This window comes from Heterocephalus glaber, unplaced genomic scaffold (assembly GCF_053883595.1).
Source record: "Heterocephalus glaber isolate CG9 unplaced genomic scaffold, H.glaber_assembly_v1.0 deba00001472, whole genome shotgun sequence".
Classification (NCBI taxonomy): domain Eukaryota; kingdom Metazoa; phylum Chordata; class Mammalia; order Rodentia; family Bathyergidae; genus Heterocephalus; species Heterocephalus glaber.
The window spans coordinates 23,937,559-23,948,590 of NW_028258315.1; the positions used below are offsets into that span (position 1 = coordinate 23,937,559).

At 43.8% G+C, this 11,032-nt stretch overlaps 1 pseudogene; it reads left to right on the top strand.

Annotated features, from left to right (window-relative positions):
• The first annotated feature begins 2,785 nt into the window (after window positions 1–2,785).
• On the top strand, window positions 2,786–5,793 carry LOC110349819 (DNA-directed RNA polymerase II subunit GRINL1A pseudogene; annotated as a pseudogene).
• The last annotated feature ends 5,239 nt before the right edge of the window (window positions 5,794–11,032 follow it).

Here is an 11,032-nt window from a genome sequence, read left to right on the forward strand (position 1 = left end):
CTCTTCATTAACCCTTAACAGATACTTGCGAAGTATCTGCTCTCTGTATAGGAGCCTCCAGTGTCCCTTCATGCCACACCTGGCCCAGCTTTGCCAGAGACTTGTCCAACCTGGGAGCCACCCCAGAAAGCTGAAGCCACTTAATAACCTTTCTCGTGTTGGGCTGGGGCTTTGGCTCAGTGGTTCCACTGCCTTCCTCAGGCGCAGGGTCCTGAGTTCAATCCTGGTACAAAAAAAACCCAAAAACAAAAAAACAACAATAACCTTTCTACGTGTTGCTGGAGTTGGTTCAGGGGGTCTTAGCCCTGATAATTTGAACTTGATATTTTGCATCTTTCCATTCACATTGTTTCCTTTCTTGGACACTGTAGTTTCCTCTTCCTAGTGGGTCCTCCATTGGCCTCTCTATCCCACAATTCTTTGTTGTTTACTCTCTATGGTGTTCTTAGTGTTTATAAGTTTCTAGCACTGCTGAACTATTTCCAAATGCACTATTATCCGCAATTCTTATGTTCAGAGACTGGAAAGGGAATGGTAGGAGACTTCTGACAGCCCTTGAGTATTCTGGAGAAGATGATGATAAGAGCAAGAAAGATCTGAGCTTTGGTGACACACCAGGCACTTTACACACATCCTCACTTCTTTAATGCCCAAAGCAACCCTGTGCTGTAGGTAGTATTATCATCTTATCCTAAAATAAAGAATTAGTGGCTCAGAAAACTGGAATGACTTACCCAGGGTCACACAGCTCCTGGCCAGGTAGTCCATCACACAAAACACTCATGTGTAAGGACCATACTTTACCAGCTCATCTCCTGATTCCCAGTCTACAGTTCTGGAAAGCAAGGGATGAAGTAGTTACAAATGATAGAGAAGCATGTGAGCAAGAGGTCAGGAGGCTTAGCCTATTGCACTTATGTATCCAGGGCTCCCTGTGTCCTGCCTGTGGCGAAGCCTGTCCTGTGCGTCCTGTCCTGGTGCTGTCTACACTCTAAGTGAGCAGAACTCCAGCTCCTCCAGCATTCCTGCTGCAACAAGGTCACCCTGAGGAGAGGCGGAGGGAGGGAGGGAGGCCCTGCTCATTGCAATCGGGCCCAGAGCAGTCAAGCTAGTAGAAGCACTGATTGTAGCCTTAATGTCAGTCACTTGCAGAGGAGGGCCCTTGATTACCTCATAGCCCCTCACTAGGAAAAGTCAGGGAAAGGGCTGTGCATTTAGTACATGCACATGGCAACCAAAGAAGTCTATGCTTCCCCCCACCCCTCTATCATCCCTGAGGCCGGCATCATCTCTTGTGATCAGGTCCAGAGAACTGGGGATGCCATGGCTGCTAAGCTTAGATTGCTTTTTATGGAAACCTGAAGAAAATATTGCAAATGTCTACCTTCTCTTCAATAAAAAGTGAAAAGTGCAGGCAGCTCTTCCTTACTTTCCAGATACACGTTTCCTGGTGACTGAGCAGGAAAACAGGTGGAGAGAAAGGGAAGTGTTGAGACTGTAGAGCCCTGCAGTGCCGATGACATCTGTCCTTTTGCTGGCACAGGGACTGTGCTGGTTGGTTTGTGAGCCTTGCAAGACATGACAGCTTTTCTTCCACAACACAGAGGTGTCCAGAGCAAAACTGGGCACGGAGACAGCTCTGCACCTCCGGCACCTGCCCTCAGCATGGACTGTGCTCTGGGCTCTGGAAGCTGGTGAGGCAGAGTCCAGTCGTGTTGGCTCTGCTCCTGGCTGTGGGGCAGCTGTCACGAGATGGCATGTGGACGGGAGGAGTAGGAGCACAGCCCTGCATGCAGGCATGCAAGGGGTGGAGTGCTACAGGCCGAGGGCACATACACAGAGCTGGTGGACAGAAACCACAGACTGTCCAGCTTACCAGGTGAAGGAGGAAGAGTAGAAAGGTAGAATTTGCACCAGGAGTGGCTTTTGGATGTATGCAAATGATGTAAATCCTCGTAGTGTTTGAATATAGTCCCCCAGAACTCATGGTACTAAGAGAATGAAAACTTAACTCCACTATGGTGTTTAAAGTAGGGTTTGGGGAAAGTGATTAAATGAGATAGGGCCATTAGGGTGAAGACCCATGATTAAATTCTGGTGGCATTATAAAGAGAGGGAGAGCCCGCATAGACACAGAGATACACAGGATGTGATGTAGTCAGGGGAGACCTTGCCAGGACCTCTGTCATACTTTTTGGTCTTCCAGGCTCCAAAATTGAGTTAAATGAATCTTTTTTTTATAGAGTTTCTTGCCATGAATATTTCATTTTAGTACAGTAAACTCCTGTGAAATCGTGGTTAGAGTTTTCAGCCTCAGTCATTCGTGAATTTTTCCCTTAGAACCTAACTGATAATTTTTCACGGAAACACCTTCGCAGAAATCGCAAATATCCTCCACAACTGTTTTTTTTTTTTGGCGGGAGGTTTTCAAGTAGCCAACCCGAAAGCGTTATCAGTTCTCTTTGCTGCTGATTGGCCTCTGGCCTTTAACCCACCTCCGCAAATGCACCAGCAGTCCCGCATCATAACAGGTTGCTGTACCGCGTGTAGCTATCAGGAGTGTTCTCGGTTTTGTTCTTAAAGCCCTAAGATGCCGCCAAAACGCCCCTCACCTTCCAAAGCTTTATTAATACAGTATTTTATTAAATTAAATTACAGGGGAAATGGTGACCCCCGCCTGAGCGGCAGAGTTGCCTGCACTGCCACCCCCCTCCCCCGAGGGAGCCGACCTTCCCCTGCTGCCCCGAAGCGCCTGAAACGCGTCCTTGTCGCCTGGCCTCCCTGAGCTCCCCAGGGCTGGGGGCGGTGGAGTTCGGTGGAGCTGCAGGAGTTGCTGCAGGAGACACTTTTGTGCAAAGAAAACTTCATTTGCAAATTGCCTGACAAAGGTAAAAAGATCTGAGATACTGTTGCCAATCTGAAAGCTGCCATGTCAGAGTACGAAGAGGAGCCAAAAAGCAATTACAGGAGTTAATATGGACATAGATAAGACCCAGAATTCTGACCAGATACTTGATACTTCATTACTAGTTCCTGGCTGTTCCCCTATAGATAAAATCAAGTCATGCAAAACAACTTCAGAAAAGCAGGGACTTGTACATCCCACTCAGGAAGACAATGAAGAGACTCCAGAGGCAGAGTCCACAGTGAACCCGCACACAGCTTCCAACAGCAGGGCCAGGACGGTTTCCTCAACCGAAGCTGCAGAGCATGTCCCACACCATTGCGTGTCAGGTCCCACAAGCTATTTCCAGCGGCTTGGACAACCTGTTTATTGACCAGTTGTAAAGGGTCATAATTGCAACCACGGTGAACACCACTCAGAAGCAAGCTCAAGTGCTGAGACCTCGATAAGTTTGTATAGCAGCCTGCTAAGAGCCTTCATGACTTGAAAGTGCTAGAAATGCAAGCCAAAAAACCCAGTGCCCCCACCACATAAATTTCAAACCAATGTGTCACCGTCACAGCACAGTGGCTTGCCTCAACACGGTCAGAGGGGAGAGTCTCCCGTCTCCTCAGAGGAGCTGGGACTCAGGGACAAGCACCATCTGGAGGACACCTCAGCAGTGGTGATGACCATAGAAGACCGTATGGTCTGCTGATGACCATAGAAGAATCTCTGGCACTTCAGTGACAACAGAAACAGAATTATGAGGAGATGCAAGCAAAGTTTGCAGCACAAAAATTAGCAGAAAGACTGAATATTAAAATGGAGAGTTACAATCCAGAAGGGGAATCTGCAGAGAAGTACCAAGAAGTAAGGGATGAAGCTGACACTCTGTCCTCTGATGATGAATTCTGAAGATGGGCTTGAGGTGATCTCCTAAGACTCTGATGGTTGAGATGTCATTACCTTACATCAGACTTTCTAACAAGTATCAAATTAGTGCCAGACATAGTTGATGGAAACATTTAAGTTACACAGAGGTAGCTACAAAGAAAAGCCCAGCTTGTCTAGATGATGATCTTCATGTGCTTGAAAAGTTTAATATTTGAATATTGTGTTTAACCATATTGTATTAAAGTTTTCCAGTTTGTCGTGCATTGATCTGATAGTTTATTATGTGGCAGAGCACATTTTTTTCTTTAAGCAAAATGAATCAGATGACTTTGCTTTTTTCCTTAATCTTAACCTCTGTCAAATAGCATTTATCACATCTTTCAGTGAAGTACATAGTTGTCCTGGGCAACTAAAGTGAATTAGGAAGACAATTCTTTTCTTTTCTGAGTAATGAAGGGAGCCCTCTTGAGAAGCTGATGCAGCTTGCGTGGAATTCCTGAGCTACTGGAAGTGAATTATCTAGGAGGACACTCAGGAAAACATTAGCAGGTATTTGTTTCCTTCTCCTGTCTTCTGTTAGGAAGCTGTTCCCTTTCTTCTTTTTAGAATAAGGAATACTTTGAGGAGATGCTGGTGCATGGGGGACTCTCACTAGATGGAGAGATTTGCCTGGAGTGACTTTGGTACAGAAAAAGTCCAAGCTGACTGAGCTCAGTGAAAGGAGGTTCTGATCTCTAGCTTTACCTGATGAGTTCTGTGAGCTCATGGGTGATAGGTCCATGTACAGGGCATACATGTTTGGTAAGGAAACCAGTTTTCTTTAAAACTTACAATTGAACTTACTTTTTCCCCACCCCCCCAAAAGTCATATCTAGGCCTTAGAAACCTCAATCTCATATATATATTCCTGTCATTTAAAATGGTTGTATGTTGTCTCCAGAGGAATTGGTACTTATGTTATCACCAAATTCTTTGTCTAATATGTAGAGTCTTTAAAAATGCTGAAAGAAAAACATAAAATATTACAGCAACTTCCAAAAAAAATAAATTAATTAAATTACATAATTGAGGGAGACATAGCATATTTAGGGTGTAGAGTGTAAACTATGGACATTTTTCTGACCATCTCTGAAATTCGTGGTTTTTCACAATTCGCACACGCTGTAGCAACATAATCCTCATGAATTTTGGGGGTTCACTCTAACAAGAAAGTATCTAGATACTTGGGATAATAGTTTGCTTAAGATAACTGTGAAAACTGAATATGAATTTATAAAAGTGCCTACCACATAGTAGGTACTAAAAAAATAACAACTTCCACAACTGTTATGATTTAGATCTAAAATGGCCCCCAAAACCTCATCTGCTTGGAAAGTGATTGGATTACGGGGCAATGCAGCTGACTTGCTATTAGGCGATGGGGTCAGGTAGGAAGGTGTGAGCCACTATGAGTGTGACTTGCAAGGATCTATCTTCCTTCCCAGCTCCTCCCTGCAATGTTCTTTTCCTGGCCACCATGTGGTGAGCAGCTTTTCCTCCACCATGCCCCTCTACCACGCCATCCTGCCTTTGAACTAAAGTAAACCATTCCTCCTTTAATGTTTGGATGTTGGGTATTGTGTCCCAGTGACGAGAAAGTGACTAAGACAACTGTCTGAGTGGAGTAGCCCCAGATGGTCTCAGCCAGGTGAAAGATGTAACAAGTCCATGAGATCCCAGGAAAGACAACAGGTTCTGGAGTCAAACCCATACAAGGAGCCATCTCAGAGGAACCCTTCCATGGGTAGGAAAGAGAAAGAGCTGCAGGCCCTCGGAAGCACATTGTTTGTCTCCCCAAGAGTAGCTCAATGCTTTGGAAAGTCCCTTCAGTGACGGCAGGGTATTGAGTCATCAATAGAATATGCTGAGATCAATCTGTATTCTTTATTTTTTATTTCTTTTAGTTTTTTGAGACAGAGTCTCAGTATGTAGTTCAGGCTGGCCTTGAACTCACGGCAATCCTCCTGCCTCAGCCTCCCACGTCCCAGGATTACAGGTGCATGCACCACACCCAGCTATTCAGTCTGTACTATATAGCTGTCACATTGATGGGGCTTCTGGGTAGCCCCTGACTAATTTTCATTGTGTTCTCTAGTTGTGCATTTGATACATGTTGTTTTATTATTAATTATTTTTATATTGCAGTTAGACTATTGTATTATTTCATTGAAAAAAAGAGGTATTGAAATATAATTCCCATACCCATATAATTTAACTTTTGAAGCACTGGGAAATGAGCTCAGTGCTTTTGTACATCCCCGGCCACTTTTTGTTTTGAGACGAGGTCTCACTAACTCAGTTGTTCAGGCTGGACTCAAACTTGTGATCCTCCTGCTTCAGCCTCCCAGAATGCTGGGATTACAGGAATGTGCCAACATCCCCAGCTCAGTTCAACATTTTAAAGCAGATGATTCAATGGCTTTTGGTATATCCACAGATTTGTGCATCCATCACCATAATCAATTTAAAATATCTTCATCACCCTCAAAAGAAATGATGCCCACCTTAGATTTCACCCCTACTTCGTCTTTGGTCCTCTTCCCTTGCCCAGCTACCAATCTACTTTCCACCCTTATGGAGTAGAATCATACAATATATTGTATTTTATGACTGGCTTCTTTTCACCCAGCGTAATATTTCACATTTCATCCTTGATGAAGCATGTGTCATTACTTCATTCCTTTTCATTGCTTAACACCATTCAGTTGTGTGAATGTACTGCTTTTTATTTATTCAACAATTGGTAGACATTTAGTTTTTTCCCTACTTTTTGTTAGCATGAATATTGCTACTACTGTTATGAACATTTGTGTACATGTTTTTGTGGATATATGATTGCATTTTTAAAATTAAGGTACATAGGAGGGCTATTTTTAATAAATTTTACTTCAGGATAGTAAGGGGATCTTTACAAAATATTTGTTGTAAGAAAGGCCTTAGGTCTGATGGAATCTAAAGCTGCTATTTTAGTGGAAAGAAAAACTGTGACTTCAAAAAGACCTTGATTTAGGCTCCAATTCTTCTAAACACTGACTAATTTTGAGGGAGTTACTTAAATGCTTTGAGTCCTGGCCTGCTTATCTCTAAAAATAAAAATAATTATATCTCCATCTCATGACTATTGGGAAGATTTACAAGACAATGTGTAGCACATGGTAGGTAGTGAGCAAATATGGTTCTTTTCCTCCAGCCTCTGGATTCTGCACCTGTTCAGTGCTTTGCATAGTTTGGAGAGCTACAGTGAAACAAGTAACTACTACCTTTGTCCTGGAAAGAGAGCATACATAATCCCTGCAAGCACCACCCAACTTGTCCAAACAAAGACTAGTGCTAACTTCCTCCCATCATGTGGAAAGGAGCATTAAATGTTCCTGAAATTCCAAGTGCTCTCAGCTTGCAAACACCTCTTTCCAAGATTCTCCTTGGGATACCTGGATTTGGTGACAAGCCTGATGGCTGCCATTCCCTTCCCTTCCTGGCAGGTGACAGTGAGTGGGTTTGTGCTAAGTGTCCAAGAGAAGGCAGCCTTCCTTCCCAGGCCACACTTGCTTCTCTTCTTGGACTTTATCCAGCTTCTGGTGGGTCTTCTGAACTGCAGCAACACATAGGAAGAATGGTTTCATGTGTCAGTGTGCAAAGGAGAGCCTTTTAACAACACAAGGGCACAGGGGACCTCACAGGCCATTGCCACCCCAGTGAAGGACAATGCGGGTGGAGTGAAAGTCAGAGATGTGGTGAACCTGCTCACTGTGCTTGTTTCATGGATGTATGTTAAAGTGAAACATGCCATGGTTTGTTTTTAGGTCACATTATAATATGTGACACATAAAAACAACTCAGAAAAAAACCCCTTTACTTTTTCCATAGAAACTTCATACCTTGACTTACACATCTAGCAGAGGAACAGGTCCTTGTAGTCCCTTTGACTATCTATGAATACACAGAAGTTAGCTTTGGCCACTGCCATGGGCATCTGAGCATTGTGGAATTGGAACTTCTTGGTTTTCCTGTGGTGCTTACTGTGAATCTAGCATTTAGGAGATTTTCCTCGCTTATATTTACCACCCGCCCCCCTCTTTTTTAGGTTTTTTGAAACAGGGTTTTGCTGGGTAGTTCTTGCCAGTCTGGAACACACTGTATAGCCCAGGCTGGCCTCAAAGTTGTAGTGATCCTTCTGCCTCAGCTTCCTGAGTTCTGGGATTACAGATGTGCACCACTACATCTGGCACTGTATTTGTGTTGATATCTGGAAGTGAGGACATTCAAGCTCTCTCTGCTCCCAGTCACAGATAACAAAGTCAAGCTACTCTGTTTGAATCACTAGCCTTTCTTCCCAGTCCAAAGACCCAGACTTCTTTAAAAAAATATTCAAAGACACTTGTTAAAACACAGAAAGGAAGACTTTTCTAAGAAGTGTAGAGGGGTTACAATAATAGGTGAGTTTTGCCATCACAGAATGAAAGAGTTTGGGCTTAACTTAGAAAACACCAGGGGTAAATAGGAATTTATAGCCAAGGAGAAGATTGGGGCCAGTGTACTGAAAATTACTAAGAGGAAACATCAGCGGTAAGGGGGGTTACTCTGGCTAAACTGATCCAATTGGATTTTCGCTAAAGGCAAGCCAAGGTGATCAGATAGTACCGAGGGACTAGTAGGAGAGGGGAAGTTGGGAGACAGGCAGGGAAAGTTAAAGGACCTCAGTGAGGTTTCTGGCAAATAAAGAGTTAAACCCCTACTGCTGAGGCCAGCTAAGAAAAGCAGAGAGAGGTGGTAAGGCCCCTGACCGAGCTCACTTCAGTGCCAGGATCACTATTCCCTCCTCCCTCCGCCTCCAATTAAGCACAAAAGAAACAAAGCAAGAAAGGGGCTACATTATAGAAAACTCAGTATATAAAATAAACCCTAACACCGGGACACTCACACACCTATACATAAGTACATATCTATTTTGTTATTCTCTCACCATATTATACACTAAAAAGCACATGTATCCTTTTTATAAACTAGGCCTTGAATGTGAGGCTCTGCTGTAAATCTCACAAGATAAGCACCTGGACAGCAGAAGAGACCAGAAAAGTGCCTATTCAAGAATGTACACATAGGCACCTGAAGGGCAATGGCCAAATCAGGAGGCTCAGAGCCCAGAATAGCCAATCAAGTTATGAGAACGCTCAAGGGGGAGAGTCCCATTCTTGCCATGTAATAAAAGGAGCTAAGAACAAAGACCCTAGGGTTCCAGCTCTGGACTCCCTACCTCACTCCAACAACATAGCTATCTATCTCCTTATTTCTCTCCCTTTTTCCAATAAAGGGACTTTGTTTCTCCTTCTGAACTTGTATCTCTAATTCTTTTATTGATGTAGTGTTTTTTTATGAACCCTAGATAAAAATCTACCCTTATGAGACATAACAGTGGAGGATGAGGAACCCATCAGATTTTGATGTGATTTGATATCTAAGGTAGGGGTAGGGGCTCTTGCAACCCTGATTTGCCAGAGTTCTTGCTAAAACTGGGATTTACAACAAGTAAAGGATGGATGTGCCTAGGAGAAGGCTCAGGAGACTGACTTAAATTGGGTCAAACAGAATTTGTCAGAATCCAGCTATCATGCCACAAGAAGCTTAAGGGAGCCCCTGGAAGAGAACAGAGGCTGGGTTCCTGGCTGACAGCACCAGCTGCCAAGCACATTACTGGGCCCCACAGGCCTATTTAAGGTAATGTCACAGGGAGCAGGGATGAGCCCCCCTCTGCAAAGCCGGGGCCAAACTGCAGGAGTGTGAGCAGGCAAATGAGTTCTGGCCTCTAAAGTTTGGGGTAGTTCATTACACAGTAATAGATAAGTGAGAAAAATCATTGTAACAGAAGCCACAGTTAAAATTAGAAGATGGGGCACACCTGTATTTCCAAGTTTCTCTTGGGTGATCTTTGAGGCAGACACCAGGCAGACCTTTGTTGGAAAGGACTGGAAAAATAGTTACTCTGGAAGGGAGCCATGGACAGAACAGAGAGTATGGTACATGCTCTGGCAAAGATCTGGCACTAAGAAGCCAGAGCCTAAAATGAGTTCTAAGTCATTTCATGAGGAAGAAGACAGTTTCAGTAATCACTGTTTCATAACAGGAAGGTTTACATTGTGAAGTTAACTTGGATCTGACATAATTGTTTGACATTTCACTTGTATTATATGCTGTTCATATACAATCCATATATATGCTATTAAATGAAAAGAATGTTTCTGCACAGAATTCATGAATGAGCATATGGTATACCCTCTGTTTCTCTTGGTTACCTGTGTATTTAATCTAGAAAAAGAGAAGAGCAGGAAGATATGCAACAGCTCTTCTGAAATATCTGGAAGTCTGTGAAGTGGGGAGACTTCCTCTGTAATGAGGATAGCATGGCTCTCAAATTGGAGCTCTGTGTGGATTTGCATGGGGCAGATTGGACACAGGCAATTTCCCAGCCTCAGTGCTCTCTAAGCAAGGGGCATGTTGCTTTCCAGGGAGGGATTTTGTTCCTTGGTATTTCAGTCAGGGATCACATAACAAACCCGCTATGGGAACAATCAGAGGAAAGATTCCTGGGAGAATGTTGGGGAGGAACTCTTGCTCCCTTCTCCAATTTCCACAAAGGGGAAGCCATTTCTGCTTCACATTCCTAAAAGAGAGAAGGACAGAACTAACTGCTGTTTATCTACAGATGCATCTGTTTCCTCTCACCTTCCTGGTGGTGAATCAGTGACTTTACCTGTGAGTGAGTTTAGCAAAGGGCTTGTATTAGTCTGCTCAGGCTGCCATGATAAAATTCTATAGGCTGGGTGGTATTTATGCAGCAGAACATTTGTTCCCTGACAGATCTGGAGGCTAAAAGCCATGATCAAGGTGCCATCAGGGTGGTTTCTGGTGAGTCCTCTCTTCCAGACCTACAGACGGCTGCCTTCTCACTGTGTCCTCATATGAACTTTCCTCCATGCATGCAGGCACAGAGGTCTCTGATATCTCTTTTCCTTATATGGTCACCAATCCCATAACATTAGGGCCACATCCTATGGCCAAATTTAACCTTAATTATCATCTTAAACCCTATCTCCAAATACAATCACACTGGAGTTAGAGGTTCAACATATGAATTTTGAGGGAACAAAATTTAGCCTCTAACAGCAGCTAAGTGTAGAACTGCTTACCCAGAGATGGGGTGCTCTGCCCTCTTCC